General features: G+C 36.8%; 1 long non-coding RNA gene across 1 annotated transcript; it reads left to right on the top strand.

Moving 5' to 3' along the window:
* Positions 1-10,905: 10,905 nt before the first annotated feature.
* Positions 10,906-11,796, top strand: LOC114404114. The gene is made up of 3 exons (XR_003664830.1): positions 10,906-10,967; positions 11,313-11,350; positions 11,704-11,796. It is a non-coding gene; the product is annotated as an uncharacterized LOC114404114 (long non-coding RNA).
* The last annotated feature ends 331 nt before the right edge of the window (positions 11,797-12,127 follow it).

Below are 12,127 nucleotides of genomic sequence, written 5' to 3'. Positions count from 1 at the left end.
ATGTTTTGTGTGTTCTCTGTGCTATCAGCTTTTCATTCTAGTATGCCTTTACCTTGATCACGTAGATGCATGCTTTGTTAGGGTCATTCAACAGTGGAAACTGGTCTGATTCTGATGACCCTTATAGGACAGGGCTAAGTTGTTGTACTATCACGAGGAATCAGGGTGCGATAATTTAGTTGTAGTATGTTTGTCTTAATGCAGTCCTGGTTAAGTTTAGTCCAACAAGAGGAATCTGAGGACGATGCTTGATCAGGATTAGGCTAAACTATCATAAGGAATCGGGGTTTAGCATCTCAGGAGACACCATAGGAACACATGAGCATTGTTAGATAGAAAATATCCATTTAGCATCAGGCACCTATTAGGAAGACCAATGCGTTTTCTACTTGTTTTTACACATCATTTTCTCTCGCGTGATTTTCCTTTTTGCGTAGATAGTTTACATACCTGTTCATATTTACACTTAGATTTTCACACTAGACACCTATTCACTAAAATAGCTTACCAAGTAACACAAGTTCCCCAAGAGTTCGATACTCGGTTCTTACCGTTTTATACTACTTGTGCGATCCGGTGCACTTGCCAGAAGTCAACAAGTTTTTGGTGCCATTGCCGGGAATTTTTTTTTTTATTTGGAGAGTTAGTTCAGTCTTAGGTATTTATTCTTTATCCTTTTATTACTTGAGAATACTTGTTTTTGTTTATGTTTGTTTTCCTCTTGACTTGGTGACTGTTGCTCTTGTTAGTGCTAGGTATGCATAGTAAATCTTCTGCAGATGATTTAGTTCCATGAGATTTGGAGATTCAAGCTAATTATAGGAGGAAACACATAGATCGAAGAAGAAAGAACTCCGAATCTTGAAATGAATGTCTTGACAGCACATGATCAAGGGTGGGAACAGGAGTTAAGTCCTTACAATCAATATGAAGAAGAAAGAACTCCTAATCTTGAAAGTGTGTCTGAGGAATTCATGGTATACCATGCTAGCTCAAAAGCCAATCAAAATTCAAAGAAAAATCATGAAATTCATTTTGGCAAGAGCTACTCAATAGAAAACTTTCAAGGGGGACCAGAGTTACAACCTTACTATCAAAATGAAGCAGAAAGAGGTTCCAATCTAGATAAATTGTTGATGCAATTCAAGGAAACAACTAAATCAACTCAACGAGCACTCCAAAGTGTAGAAATCCAGGTTGGTGAGCTGGCAGAAGAAGTGACTCAATTTATGTCCAGACGAGAAAAATACTTTGAAGAGGTTGAAGCTCAAAAGGAAAGCCTTGTAAAAGAGCATGAGTCAAGAGAAAAAGATAAGGAACAAGCACAACAACAATGGGAGAAGTACTCAACAGTAGAAAACCATCAAGAAAGTATTCTCCAAATCAATAACCATCCTCATCAACAAATTGACAAGAAAAGAAGGAAAGGAGAGCATGAGGAAACCTTAAGTGCCATTCTTTCTTTAATCATTAACACTTCTCTTGAAATGATTTGGAATGTACTTCCTGACTACATGAAGTTCATGGAATTTCTAGCTAAAAAGAGAAACTGCAAGGAAGATGTGTTTTATGTGACTTTCATGCCACCTTGAAGGTATTAAGCTATGCGTCAAGCTAATGACGTTAAAGAAGTGCTTCTTGGGAGGCAACCCAATTTTAATTTCTGCTATCTTTGTTTTGCATGCATATATCATGTGGAACTTGTTTTTTAATTTGTACATTGGAGTATATTAGCTTATCCTTGAATGTTAGATATAAGGGTTTCAATTTGTTGAGGAAGGGACTGAAAAATAACTTAGAAAACATTTTCTGAAAAATAGTTCTTTTGCTAAGCGCAAGCCTCGCGCTAAGCGCATCTTTGTTCATGCGCTAAGCCGCGAGTCTCAAGCGCTTAGTGCCCAACCCTTGCATCTGAGGCTGATTTGGTCCGCTGAGCTGGCCAAGGTTGAGCTAAGCCAACTTCAATTCGATCTGGATTTGGCTAAGCGATAGCCTAACTGCTAAGCTACAGATTATCTTTGGCTAAGCGCCAGTCGTTTTCGCCAAGCTCAGTTCTTTGCGGCCAGAACTAGGGTTCATGAAGCTAAGCGCCAGTCATGGCGGCTAAGCTGAATTCCTTATGGCACTGTGAGCGCTAAGCGAGTCCTTATCAGCTAAGCGCATACTTCTCTATACTTAAGATGCATCATTTTAGCTAAGCGGGCCTAGAGCCCGGCTTAGCGAGAGTTGCAGCTTTTCTGATCGGTAGACCTCGCTAAGCGGACTTATCCACGCGCTAAGCCAAGCCTGTGTGCTAAAAAAAAACCTGAATTTCAAAGTTTCACTAAGCGCATGGTGCTGCTAAGCGATTATCTTCGAAAAACCAAACGTCACTTTGAGAAAGCAAAACGGCTAATGTGAGTGTAATGGCAGTTACACTCACATTTGTTGGAAACTGCTAAACTGTCAATCTTTAGGGTTTTTCATAATTTTAGATTAGGTAAAAATTAGGACTTTTTATATGATTGTGATGTGTAGATATTTTCAATTGTCTTGCATGTTTGATAATGCCTTTTAGAGGCTTAAAAAGACAAAGAAATGAACTGCATTTTCTGTGTTTTTTCTAGAAAACGCGATGATCTCGCTAAGCGAGCATGCTGCGCTAAGCGAGTCCATCAATATTCAGTGAAAATATGCGTTTTCCAGACGAACTCGCTAAGTGCACCTACCGCGCTAAGCGAGTTCATGTTGTGAGGATGAACACACATCCTCCTGTTTAGATACTTGTGGCTAAGGGAGGCTGAATCGCTAAGCCAAGGTAACTTAGAAAATTTTGTGTTGAAAGCCTTGCGCTTAGCCGAGTCTACCTGAGCTAAGCGCATTTCGTCATAGCAACTATTGGGCTAAGCGAGCTTGGCTCCAGCTAAGCCGATATGTTATGTTTCTGAGGGCACGCTGAGCGAGTTGTATCTCGCTAAGCGCATATTGTTAATTTCAGCCTTTATTTCTGTTATTAAACTTGAACAATTTTGGTCTAAGGAATTTTGAGTTCTTTTAGTTACAGATGGCATCAAGAAAAAAAGCTAGAACGGAGGACATCCCTTCATCATCCACTCCAGCTCCTCCGTTAGTAACCGTAGGACAGGATGTCCAAAGCTCATAAACTTTAGTCCCTATGCTACAAAGCTTATTCTGAGGACAGTTTATTAACATGCACAACCTGCAAGAGTTGGCTCATAATAGACCAATCATACCTATGGAGCATTTTCTTGAGCAAGTAGCCTGGCCTGAAGCTCAACTTCCATTGGTGAGACCCAATGGGGCTACTGCGCTTGAGCCCACACTTGTGTAGGTTGATCCAGAGCCAGCTGACCCATAATCTCCAATGGTGAATCCACCGTCTTCTTCTGAGCGTGAAGTAGTTCCCCCATCTCCACCTCTGATTGTCATCTCCGATGCATCATCAGATGAAGCGACTGCCCCTCCTGATTCACCAGCTAGAGAAACAGCTGACCCTCCTGCTTCCCCAGTTGGAGGAATTGCCGATCTTTCTGATTCGTCATCTGGAGAAGCTGTTGCTCTCACTGATTCCCCAGTTTAGACATTGTTGACATTGTTGATTCCTGATGACAATTTTTTCTTTTTGGTTTATTATTATTTTAATTATGGTTTTAATACAGTATTTCCTTTATGTTTATATACACTGCTAGTTTTATTTTTGGATAGTTGGTTTGCTTATTCTGAAGCATATGGAACAGTTTGACTTGATTTTGATGACATGGCAGTAAAACACTTTTATCTTTTTGTGAAAATTGGTGTATGGTTTGATTTTGGATTGAATGCATGATTGTGATGGAGTTTGTGTTCCTTTTCATGAGTTTGAACAAGTATGCATGCTAGACAAAGAAAGAACAAGAATGTGAACTTGCAATTAGAATTGTTAGTTAGTAGACAGATTGATTGAGAAAGAAAAGCTTGAACCAAAATCGGTGAGAGTGTGATCTTACACTGTGAGTGAACGACTAGCTGTGAGTAATAATCTTTGCATGAATCTCTGAATTTTAGAATGAAATGTATAAATGAGGACATGATGATGGCCATGATTGTACATACACAAGCCTTTTGACCAAAAAGCTTACCTTGAATTATAATTGTATCCTTTGCACCCTTTATGAGCTGAATGATTTTGTCAATATTTGAACCCTGAACTTAAATAATTATCTCCAGATACCTTGTTTAGATTCTAGGAGAGCATATGGTTCAAGGCAAATTTACCCCAAATTTGGGGGAGTGGGACTAATTGGGATGCAAAGAAAGAGATAAAGCATCAGCACACACAACACATAAGTTGTGTGTTAAAAAAAAAGAAGAAAGAAGAGAAAAAAAAAGAAAGCAAAAAAAGGAAAAGTGTGCTGATGTAATAAGGTCAAAAGCAAATGAAAGTAAAAAGCTAGTGAGCAAGCCAATTGTATTAAAAAGACCATTGGGATAAGTCTAGGATTTGTGCTCTTTTAGAATCTAAATCTTTAAATCCTAGAAAAACCAATGAATTTTTGTAGCCAAGCCTCACTACAAGCCTAGGAAAGTCCTTATGATTCTGTTTATACATTTTTTACTTTACGGCATGAGATGAAGTGCAAAGATTGGACCTCTTGCTAGTTGTTATTAATGAATAGCTTAAACACTTGTGCTTGATTGAAACAGTAGCCGTGAGACTGTGGTTTAAGCTACTTTCCTTGATATATGTCTTATGATTAACTTCATCTAATGGTACAGCTCACATTTTATTCTTCTCTTTGAATAGCTGCATATTTTGTGAAAGACAAGCAATAAGTACATAATGCTTCATTTTTCTTATCATGCAATCAGTAATTTTTGCTACATACACCTTTGTACATGATAACTGCATGTTATTATCACTTGAGGACAAGTGAGCTATTCTCTTTTTGCTTGAGGACAAGGGAGTTTTTGCTACATACACCTTTGTACTTAATAACTGCATGTTATTCTCTTTTTGCTACATACACCTTTGTACATGATAACTACATGACTAACTTTTGTGTATAAAACCTATGTAAATTGTATCAAACTTCCCCAGTTTATGGTTATTCTGTAGTGTTATAAGTATTTTCTGTTAAGTATAGGTAATAAATACTTAGTACTTCATTTTGTGTGTTTAATAATCATTTTCTCTCAATTTCAGGTTAATTAGGCGACTTTGAAAAGTGCTATTTTTCACCTTCTCGCTAAGCCAATCTGCTGGCTTAGCGAGTGTCAGCTAAGCGTAACACTCTTTGGCTAAGCGCGAGGAATAATCTGGAAGAAGATGAGCTCTATAGGTTCGCTGAGTGCACCGCTTCATCTCACTAAGCGCACCGCTTCAGTCCATCCGTTGAGCGAGAAGAGCACGCGCTAAGCCGAAATTCACTAATGTGCGCTAAGCGGTTCAAAGTTGTGCTAAGCCCACGAGCACGAACGAAGCCACCTATTTAAGCCTGAAATCAGATTTAGAGAAGGGAGTTTGGGCTGAGAGCTGAAGCTTTGCATGTCTAGTGATTCGAGAGAGAGAAAGGTCCAAGTTCCAGAGAGTTTTGAGAGATTTTGCTGTGTGAAGATCTGCAAAGACCAGAGCTTGAAGAGGAAGCTGTTTTGACAGCTTGAGATGAGTTTATGAGTGATTGTGAGATCCTAGAGGTGAAGGAGACATCCTCACCACTTGTATTTTTGCAATCTTTCATCTTGTTCTTCTCTTTGTTGTAAAGGAGGCTTCCTGGTTATGGAAAGCTAAAATCCTCTGTTGGATCTTCCCTGTAGGTACTTGATGTAAATATCTTTCTATCTATTTAATGATGTTTTGTGTGTTCTCTGTGCTATCAGCTTTTCATTCTAGTATGCCTTTACCTTGATCACGTAGATGCATGCTTTGTTAGGGTCATTCAACAGTGGAAACTGGTCTGATTCTGAGGATGATGCTTGATCAGGATTAGGCTAAACTATCATGAGGAATCGGGGTTTAGCATCTCAGGAGACACTATAGGAACACATGAGCATTGTTAGATAGAAAATATCCTTTTAGCATCAGGCACCTATTAGGAAGACCAATGCATTTTCTACTTGTTTTTACACATCATTTCTCTCGTGGTATTTTCCTTTTTGCGTAGATAGTTTACATACCTATTCATATTCACACTTAGATTTTTACCCCAGACACCTATTCACTGAAATAGCTTACTAGGTAACACAAGTTCCTCGAGAGTTCAATACTCGGTTCTTACCGTTTTATACTACTTGTGCGATCTGGTGCACTTGCCGGAAGCGAACAAGGGGCACTGTAGAAGGTGTAGTTGATCCCCTGGGAGAATTGGTGATGAACTTATTTGATGTTTACCAAAAGCCAGTCGAGTTAACATGGGACGGGGCGAAGTTTGGGATACCAAATTCAAAAAATGGGTTTTTCATCACACTTGCAGATGTTACTGAAATCATTTTACGGGACAAATGTTTAAACATATCTATACTAAAACTATGTATGATGTAAGTAAATTAGATATATATCCTTATCTTAGTCATAATTAATTGTACTTACAACATTTGGTTAACAATATTCTTTATCTTGCTTCAAAAAGGTTTCTGAATGATTGAAGTAGAAGCATAGGCTTTGCCCCTGTTTATGGTTTCCTTGAGCCGCAGTCTATACACAACACAAAGGACAGGCGTGGAGAATATGAACAATACATAGAAATGTGGGTCAAGGAATCACATCGAGAAGTGTACTTGGACCTTACTTGAATCAGTAAGTAAATTCATGTCGTGGTTGTCAAAAAATTTGCAATATGTTACTCTGTTAATGTGATTTGGTTCACTTCAGGGCACATTGGCAACTTCTTCTGTTGTGTCCACGAGAGAATACTGTAGTTTGGTTTTGTTCATTACAGAAAAGGCTTGATGTTCACATCAAGGCTGCAATTAACAGGTAATTCGCAAGGTTAACAAAAATTTCGGTTTACGAGTTGTTTTGTAGCAACAAAGTGTTGTATATGTTATAAACATTTTTGTTATTTTCGAAATTAGTGCAATGAAGAAAATATTCACTACTCTGGAAGACAAGGCGGAAGGCCCTGCACCTCAATGGAATGAACCAAAGGTATGTTACTCTGTTAATGAATACCTCTTTGAAATTTGGGATACCATGTCTAACAAAATATGAGGCACCTTAATTGGGTATTTTCATATTTCATGTAGAGTCATGTTCAACCCGGAGCCTATGAGTGTGGATACTATGTGATGCATTGGATGTGGTGTATAGTCAGCAGCGGTTCGAAGAATGAATAGGATCAGGTAAGCATACTATCAAAATAAGTAATCAGTTAGTTGGTATGAAATCCTATCTCAATGGTTGATGTACAAAACTAATTTAATATATAACATTTTGTAGTGGTTTTGTGATGGAATACCATTAGACAAGGAGACCATGACGACATTATGAAAGAAATGGGCAGCCTATTTTCTACAACTTTGAAAGATGGATGTTAGAAAAACTTAGATGAGATAGGAACATTGTTATTTGGAACTTAATATTTTCATTGTTTATGTTTCGTGAATAATTATGGTGATGACATTTAATTCAGCATTATTATATAAGTCTTTCTTAATATTTTCTTTACCTTAGTCATTGTGTTATGTTTTTGGGTTGCAATTTGTACTTATCCCTATAGGATAAATGTTTTTCTTGTGGCACACTGTTTTAGTGCAGCTCAGCGGTATCCACATTATGGTACTTCGTTTCTGTTGGATCGAGTGGCCTCAGAATAATTAAGAAGGGGGGTTGAATTAATTATTCCTAAACCTTTACCAATTAAAAATTTACTCTTCTAAGGTTTTTACTATGTTATTAAGAGAATAAGGAGTAGAAGAGAAACTTAACAGAAAGTAAAAGCGGAAATTAAATGCACAGCGGAAAGTAAAAGAGTAGGGAAGAAGGAAACAAACACACAAGAGTTTTTATACTGGTTCGGCAACAACCCGTGCCTACATCCAGTCCCCAAGTGACCTGGGGTCCTTGAGATTTCTTTCAACCTTGTAAAAATCCTTTTACAAGCAAAGATCCACAAGGGATGTACCTTCCCTTGTTCTCTTTGAAACCCTAGTGGATGTACCCTCCACTAGAACTGATCCACAAAAGATGTACCCTCTCTTGTTCTCAGTCAAACCCAAGTAGATGTACCCTCTACTTGTACCACAAAGGATGTACCCTCTAATGTGTTAAGACAAAGATCTCAGGCGGTTAAACCTTTGATACTTTGTGAATGGGGATACAAAAGAATTCTCAGGCGGTTAGTCCTTTGAACACTTTTGTATTAGGGAAAGGGAAGAATCAAAAGAATTCTCAGACTGTGTCGTTTTGAATTCTTTGACAAGGGAGAAGGGAGACACAAAAAAATTCAGGCGGTTAGTCCTTTGTTCTTTTGGAAAAGGGAGAACAGAGACACAAAAAGAATTCAGGCGGTTAGTCCTTGGCGAATTCTTTTTGGCAAAGGGAGAAGGGAATGAAAAAGATGAATAGCACAAGTTTTTGAACAAAGAACTTTTCTTGAAAGAGAAAGTTTTGAACAAAAACTTTTAGAAAGATAAAGAGAAGATGAAATAGAACAACTGTTGAAAGAGATGAAAGAAAATATTGAAAGAAATGATTGAGATGAATTGATAGAAAGATTACTTAGAAAGATTGATTGAAAATATAAACCAAAGCCTTGCTTTTATAGACTCTTCATGTCTGGTCAAGAGAACCATTTTGAAGAGTTATAACTTTAAGAAAAACTTAAAACCAATTTGAAAAAGTCAAAAACCATTTGAAGAGTTACATCTTTTGATTTATTCATAAACAACCACTAGTAATCGATTACCAAATCAGTGTAATCAATTACACAAAGCTTTTAGTGAAAGGATGTGACTCTTCACATTTGAATTTGAATTTCAACGTTCAAAGGCACTGGTAATCGATTACCAAAACATTGTAATCGATTACAACTTTTTTGAAATCAATTGGAACGTTGTAAATTCATTTGAAAACTTTTTCAAATCCATTTTGCTACTGGTAATCGATTACAACAATCTGGTAATCGATTACCAGAGAGTAAAAACTCTTTGGTAAACATGTTTTGAGAAAAATCCATGTGCTACTCAGTTTTTGAAAAAAGCTTTTCATACTTATCTTGATTAAGTCTTCTCTTGATTCTTGAATCTTGAGTCTTGAATCTTGTTCTTGATTATTCTTGATTCTTGATTTTTGAAAACTTGAAACTTGAAACTTCTCTTGAATCTTTCTCTCGATTCTTGAATTCTTTGGCATCATCAAAATAACCTTTGAAGGCATTGTTTCCACACTTTCACAGAATGTGTAATTAAGAAGAATGAAAATAAGGTACATATACTGGGCTGCCACCACACACATTTAGGTGGATGTATCTTTTTTTCAGGTCAGCTCCATCTACGGGGCCTTGGTTCTTCGATGTTCTGTTATTTCAGGGCACCACAAAATGACCATCCTCATTGACCAATTAACCAGGCCTTGATGTGATTTTGTTTTATTTTTATTTTGGTTTTGTATTGTTATAGCATGATAAGCACTAACGTGACATTGCATGTGGTTAGAGTTAGAAGTTGAAGGCAACAATGTGCATGCTGAAGAAACCAATGAGGTTGTATTGGATGCTTGATTTCCATTACCAAAGGATGGATTTATGGCCCTACAAATCTATTAATTTGCCAACTCCTTCAGGTTTAAATCCCATTTCATATTTGTGCCTTCCTAGTTCTTTTCGAATTTGAAGTCATGTTTATTTATAAAAATATGTTTAAAAGAGTGATATAATTTACTGCAATGAGACAAGGATACTTTGATATGACTTCCTTACAACTACAACTTCTACTGACTTTATCTTCGGTGATATCATTATGTCTTGGTTGCTTGGTTGCTTAATTTTGTTTTGTTTGCAGAAACAACAGACAAAATTTAGCAAATTTGGCCACCTTTGCCTATGATCCTTAATTACAACTACAACTTATTGCGTCAGGTATGGACCGTTCAGTTTTCTTTCCAGAAAACCTGCACAAGATTAAGTACAATGTACTTGCATAATATTGCAGGTTAATGTTATGGAACTTTTCGTTGACTGATTAACTGAACCCAATGAAAAGATTGTAGAATTTGGTATATGAGGGATCTGCAATTCTTGTGTTGGTAATTGTAGTGACTTTATCTTCGGTGATATCATTATTTCTTGCGTAATCGTCTATGTTATTTTGACTAGATCCGGCCAAATTTGGAGGGAAAGAGTTTTTGAAAAAATAAAGTGATTACAATTTCAAAAAATGGCTGAATCAAACATGTTGAATAATGAAACTTTTGGCTTTTCTTATGAGTGTCAATATTGGTTATGGGACATTTAATATCTTAGAAGATAATCCTTTATTAAATGTTTCTAATTATTTGAAGGGCATATTTTTAGCACAAAAAATACTTCACTTTTCTTATAGTTTTCTATTTTTGCTTCTTTAGCCAGTTTGAAATTTTGATTTCTTTCTGTCCTGGAGTTTAAGAAAGTTTGATATGCTTGTTTATGGATTGTTGTTTTGGGTCTGAACATGGATAGAACTAATTACTGAAACCTTCCTTCCCTTGTTTTATCATGTTATTTAATAGAACAGGAAATTTCTAATTTTATGATATGGAATATGTGTTATGCATTAATTTGAACGACTTTAGGAAGCACTGAAGAGGAATGTTTTGGAACTATTAACTTCCAAGGGGAGTAAAACTGAACTTCTACTTGGATATAGGTGTGAGCAGTTTCTACTTTGTTACAAGTCATTAAATTTTATTGACTTCACTTTTCTGCTTTATATTCGGTTAAACTTTGTTGTCCTCAGGAAGCCAGCTGTAATAATGATGGTTGGTGTTAATGGTGAAGGGAAGACTACATCTTTGGGTAAGAAAAAGACTTAAGGTGCTGATTCCATTCTTTGGTGAGCAATGAAATATTAAGACTGCAAATAGTTTTTTATTTTCATTATGTTCCAGGAAAGATTTATTTTTTTAGATTTAATGAATAAACTAAAATGCCACCAAAACTATTATCAGTATGGAAATTATGAAAAAAATAAAAAATATAGTATAGATCACCAAAACTATTATCAGTATTATTCATGCATTATAAATTCTTAAACTATATTTTTGATGGAACCGTTCTTGCCTCTTCCAATAAGCAATGAAATTGTTTTTTGGCAGTTTAGATATCCAAAACCCTGCAAACTTTATCAGCTTTTATTTGCAGGAAAGCTGGCCTATAGATTGAAGAATGAAGGGGCTAAGGTTAGATTGCATTATTCGAGTGTTGCTATGGTTCATGATTTTGATCTCCATTGTGAAGTAATTGTTGGTCTACAGGAAGTCCCATTTAACTGAAGCTTCAATTGGTGTAGAAATGTATATAGTTAAACCTGCTGGGTTGCCCATCTCTGAATTTTAAGGCTTGTATTACGGTGTCTTGGGGAAAATAAGCAAGTTTGAGGTATTCAGTATTTCAGTTAAATATCACAAAGAATGGCTTCCATTTTATGAAGTAGCTTTTAGCCCTTCTTTCCTTCTGTCACATATTTATGCTTCACATTTTAGGATATAAATTTTGTGCTTGTCTTCTGTTCTCATTTTTTAAAATGTACCAGATATTGATGGCAGCTGGTGATACATTTAGAGCAGCTACTAGTGATCAGTTGGAAATATGGGGCGAAAGGACTGTGTGTGAGATTGTTGTGGCTGAATAAGAGAAAGTGAAAGCATCATCAGGTACAAATGGAATTAGACAAATGGAATTAGATTTTCCTCTTGCATCTGTTGTTTATCACTGAGGGCGAGCCCTGGTGCAGCGGTAAAGTTGTGCCTTGGTGACTTGTTGGTCATGGGTTCGAATCCGGAAACAGCCTCTTTGCATATGCAAGGGTAAGGCTGCGTACAACATCCCTCCCCCATACCTTCGCATAGCGAAGAGCCTCCGGGCAATGGGGTACGAAGTTTTTTTATCTGTTGTTTATCACTTTCGAATTTTATAACATCTTTAATTCGATTATTTGTTGTTGTTGTGGATACTAA

Source organism: Glycine soja, chromosome 1, assembly GCF_004193775.1.
Source record: "Glycine soja cultivar W05 chromosome 1, ASM419377v2, whole genome shotgun sequence".
NCBI classification, from domain to species: domain Eukaryota; kingdom Viridiplantae; phylum Streptophyta; class Magnoliopsida; order Fabales; family Fabaceae; genus Glycine; species Glycine soja.
The sequence above is the reverse complement of the archived record's forward strand: the minus strand, read 5'-3'. Positions and strand labels throughout refer to the sequence as shown.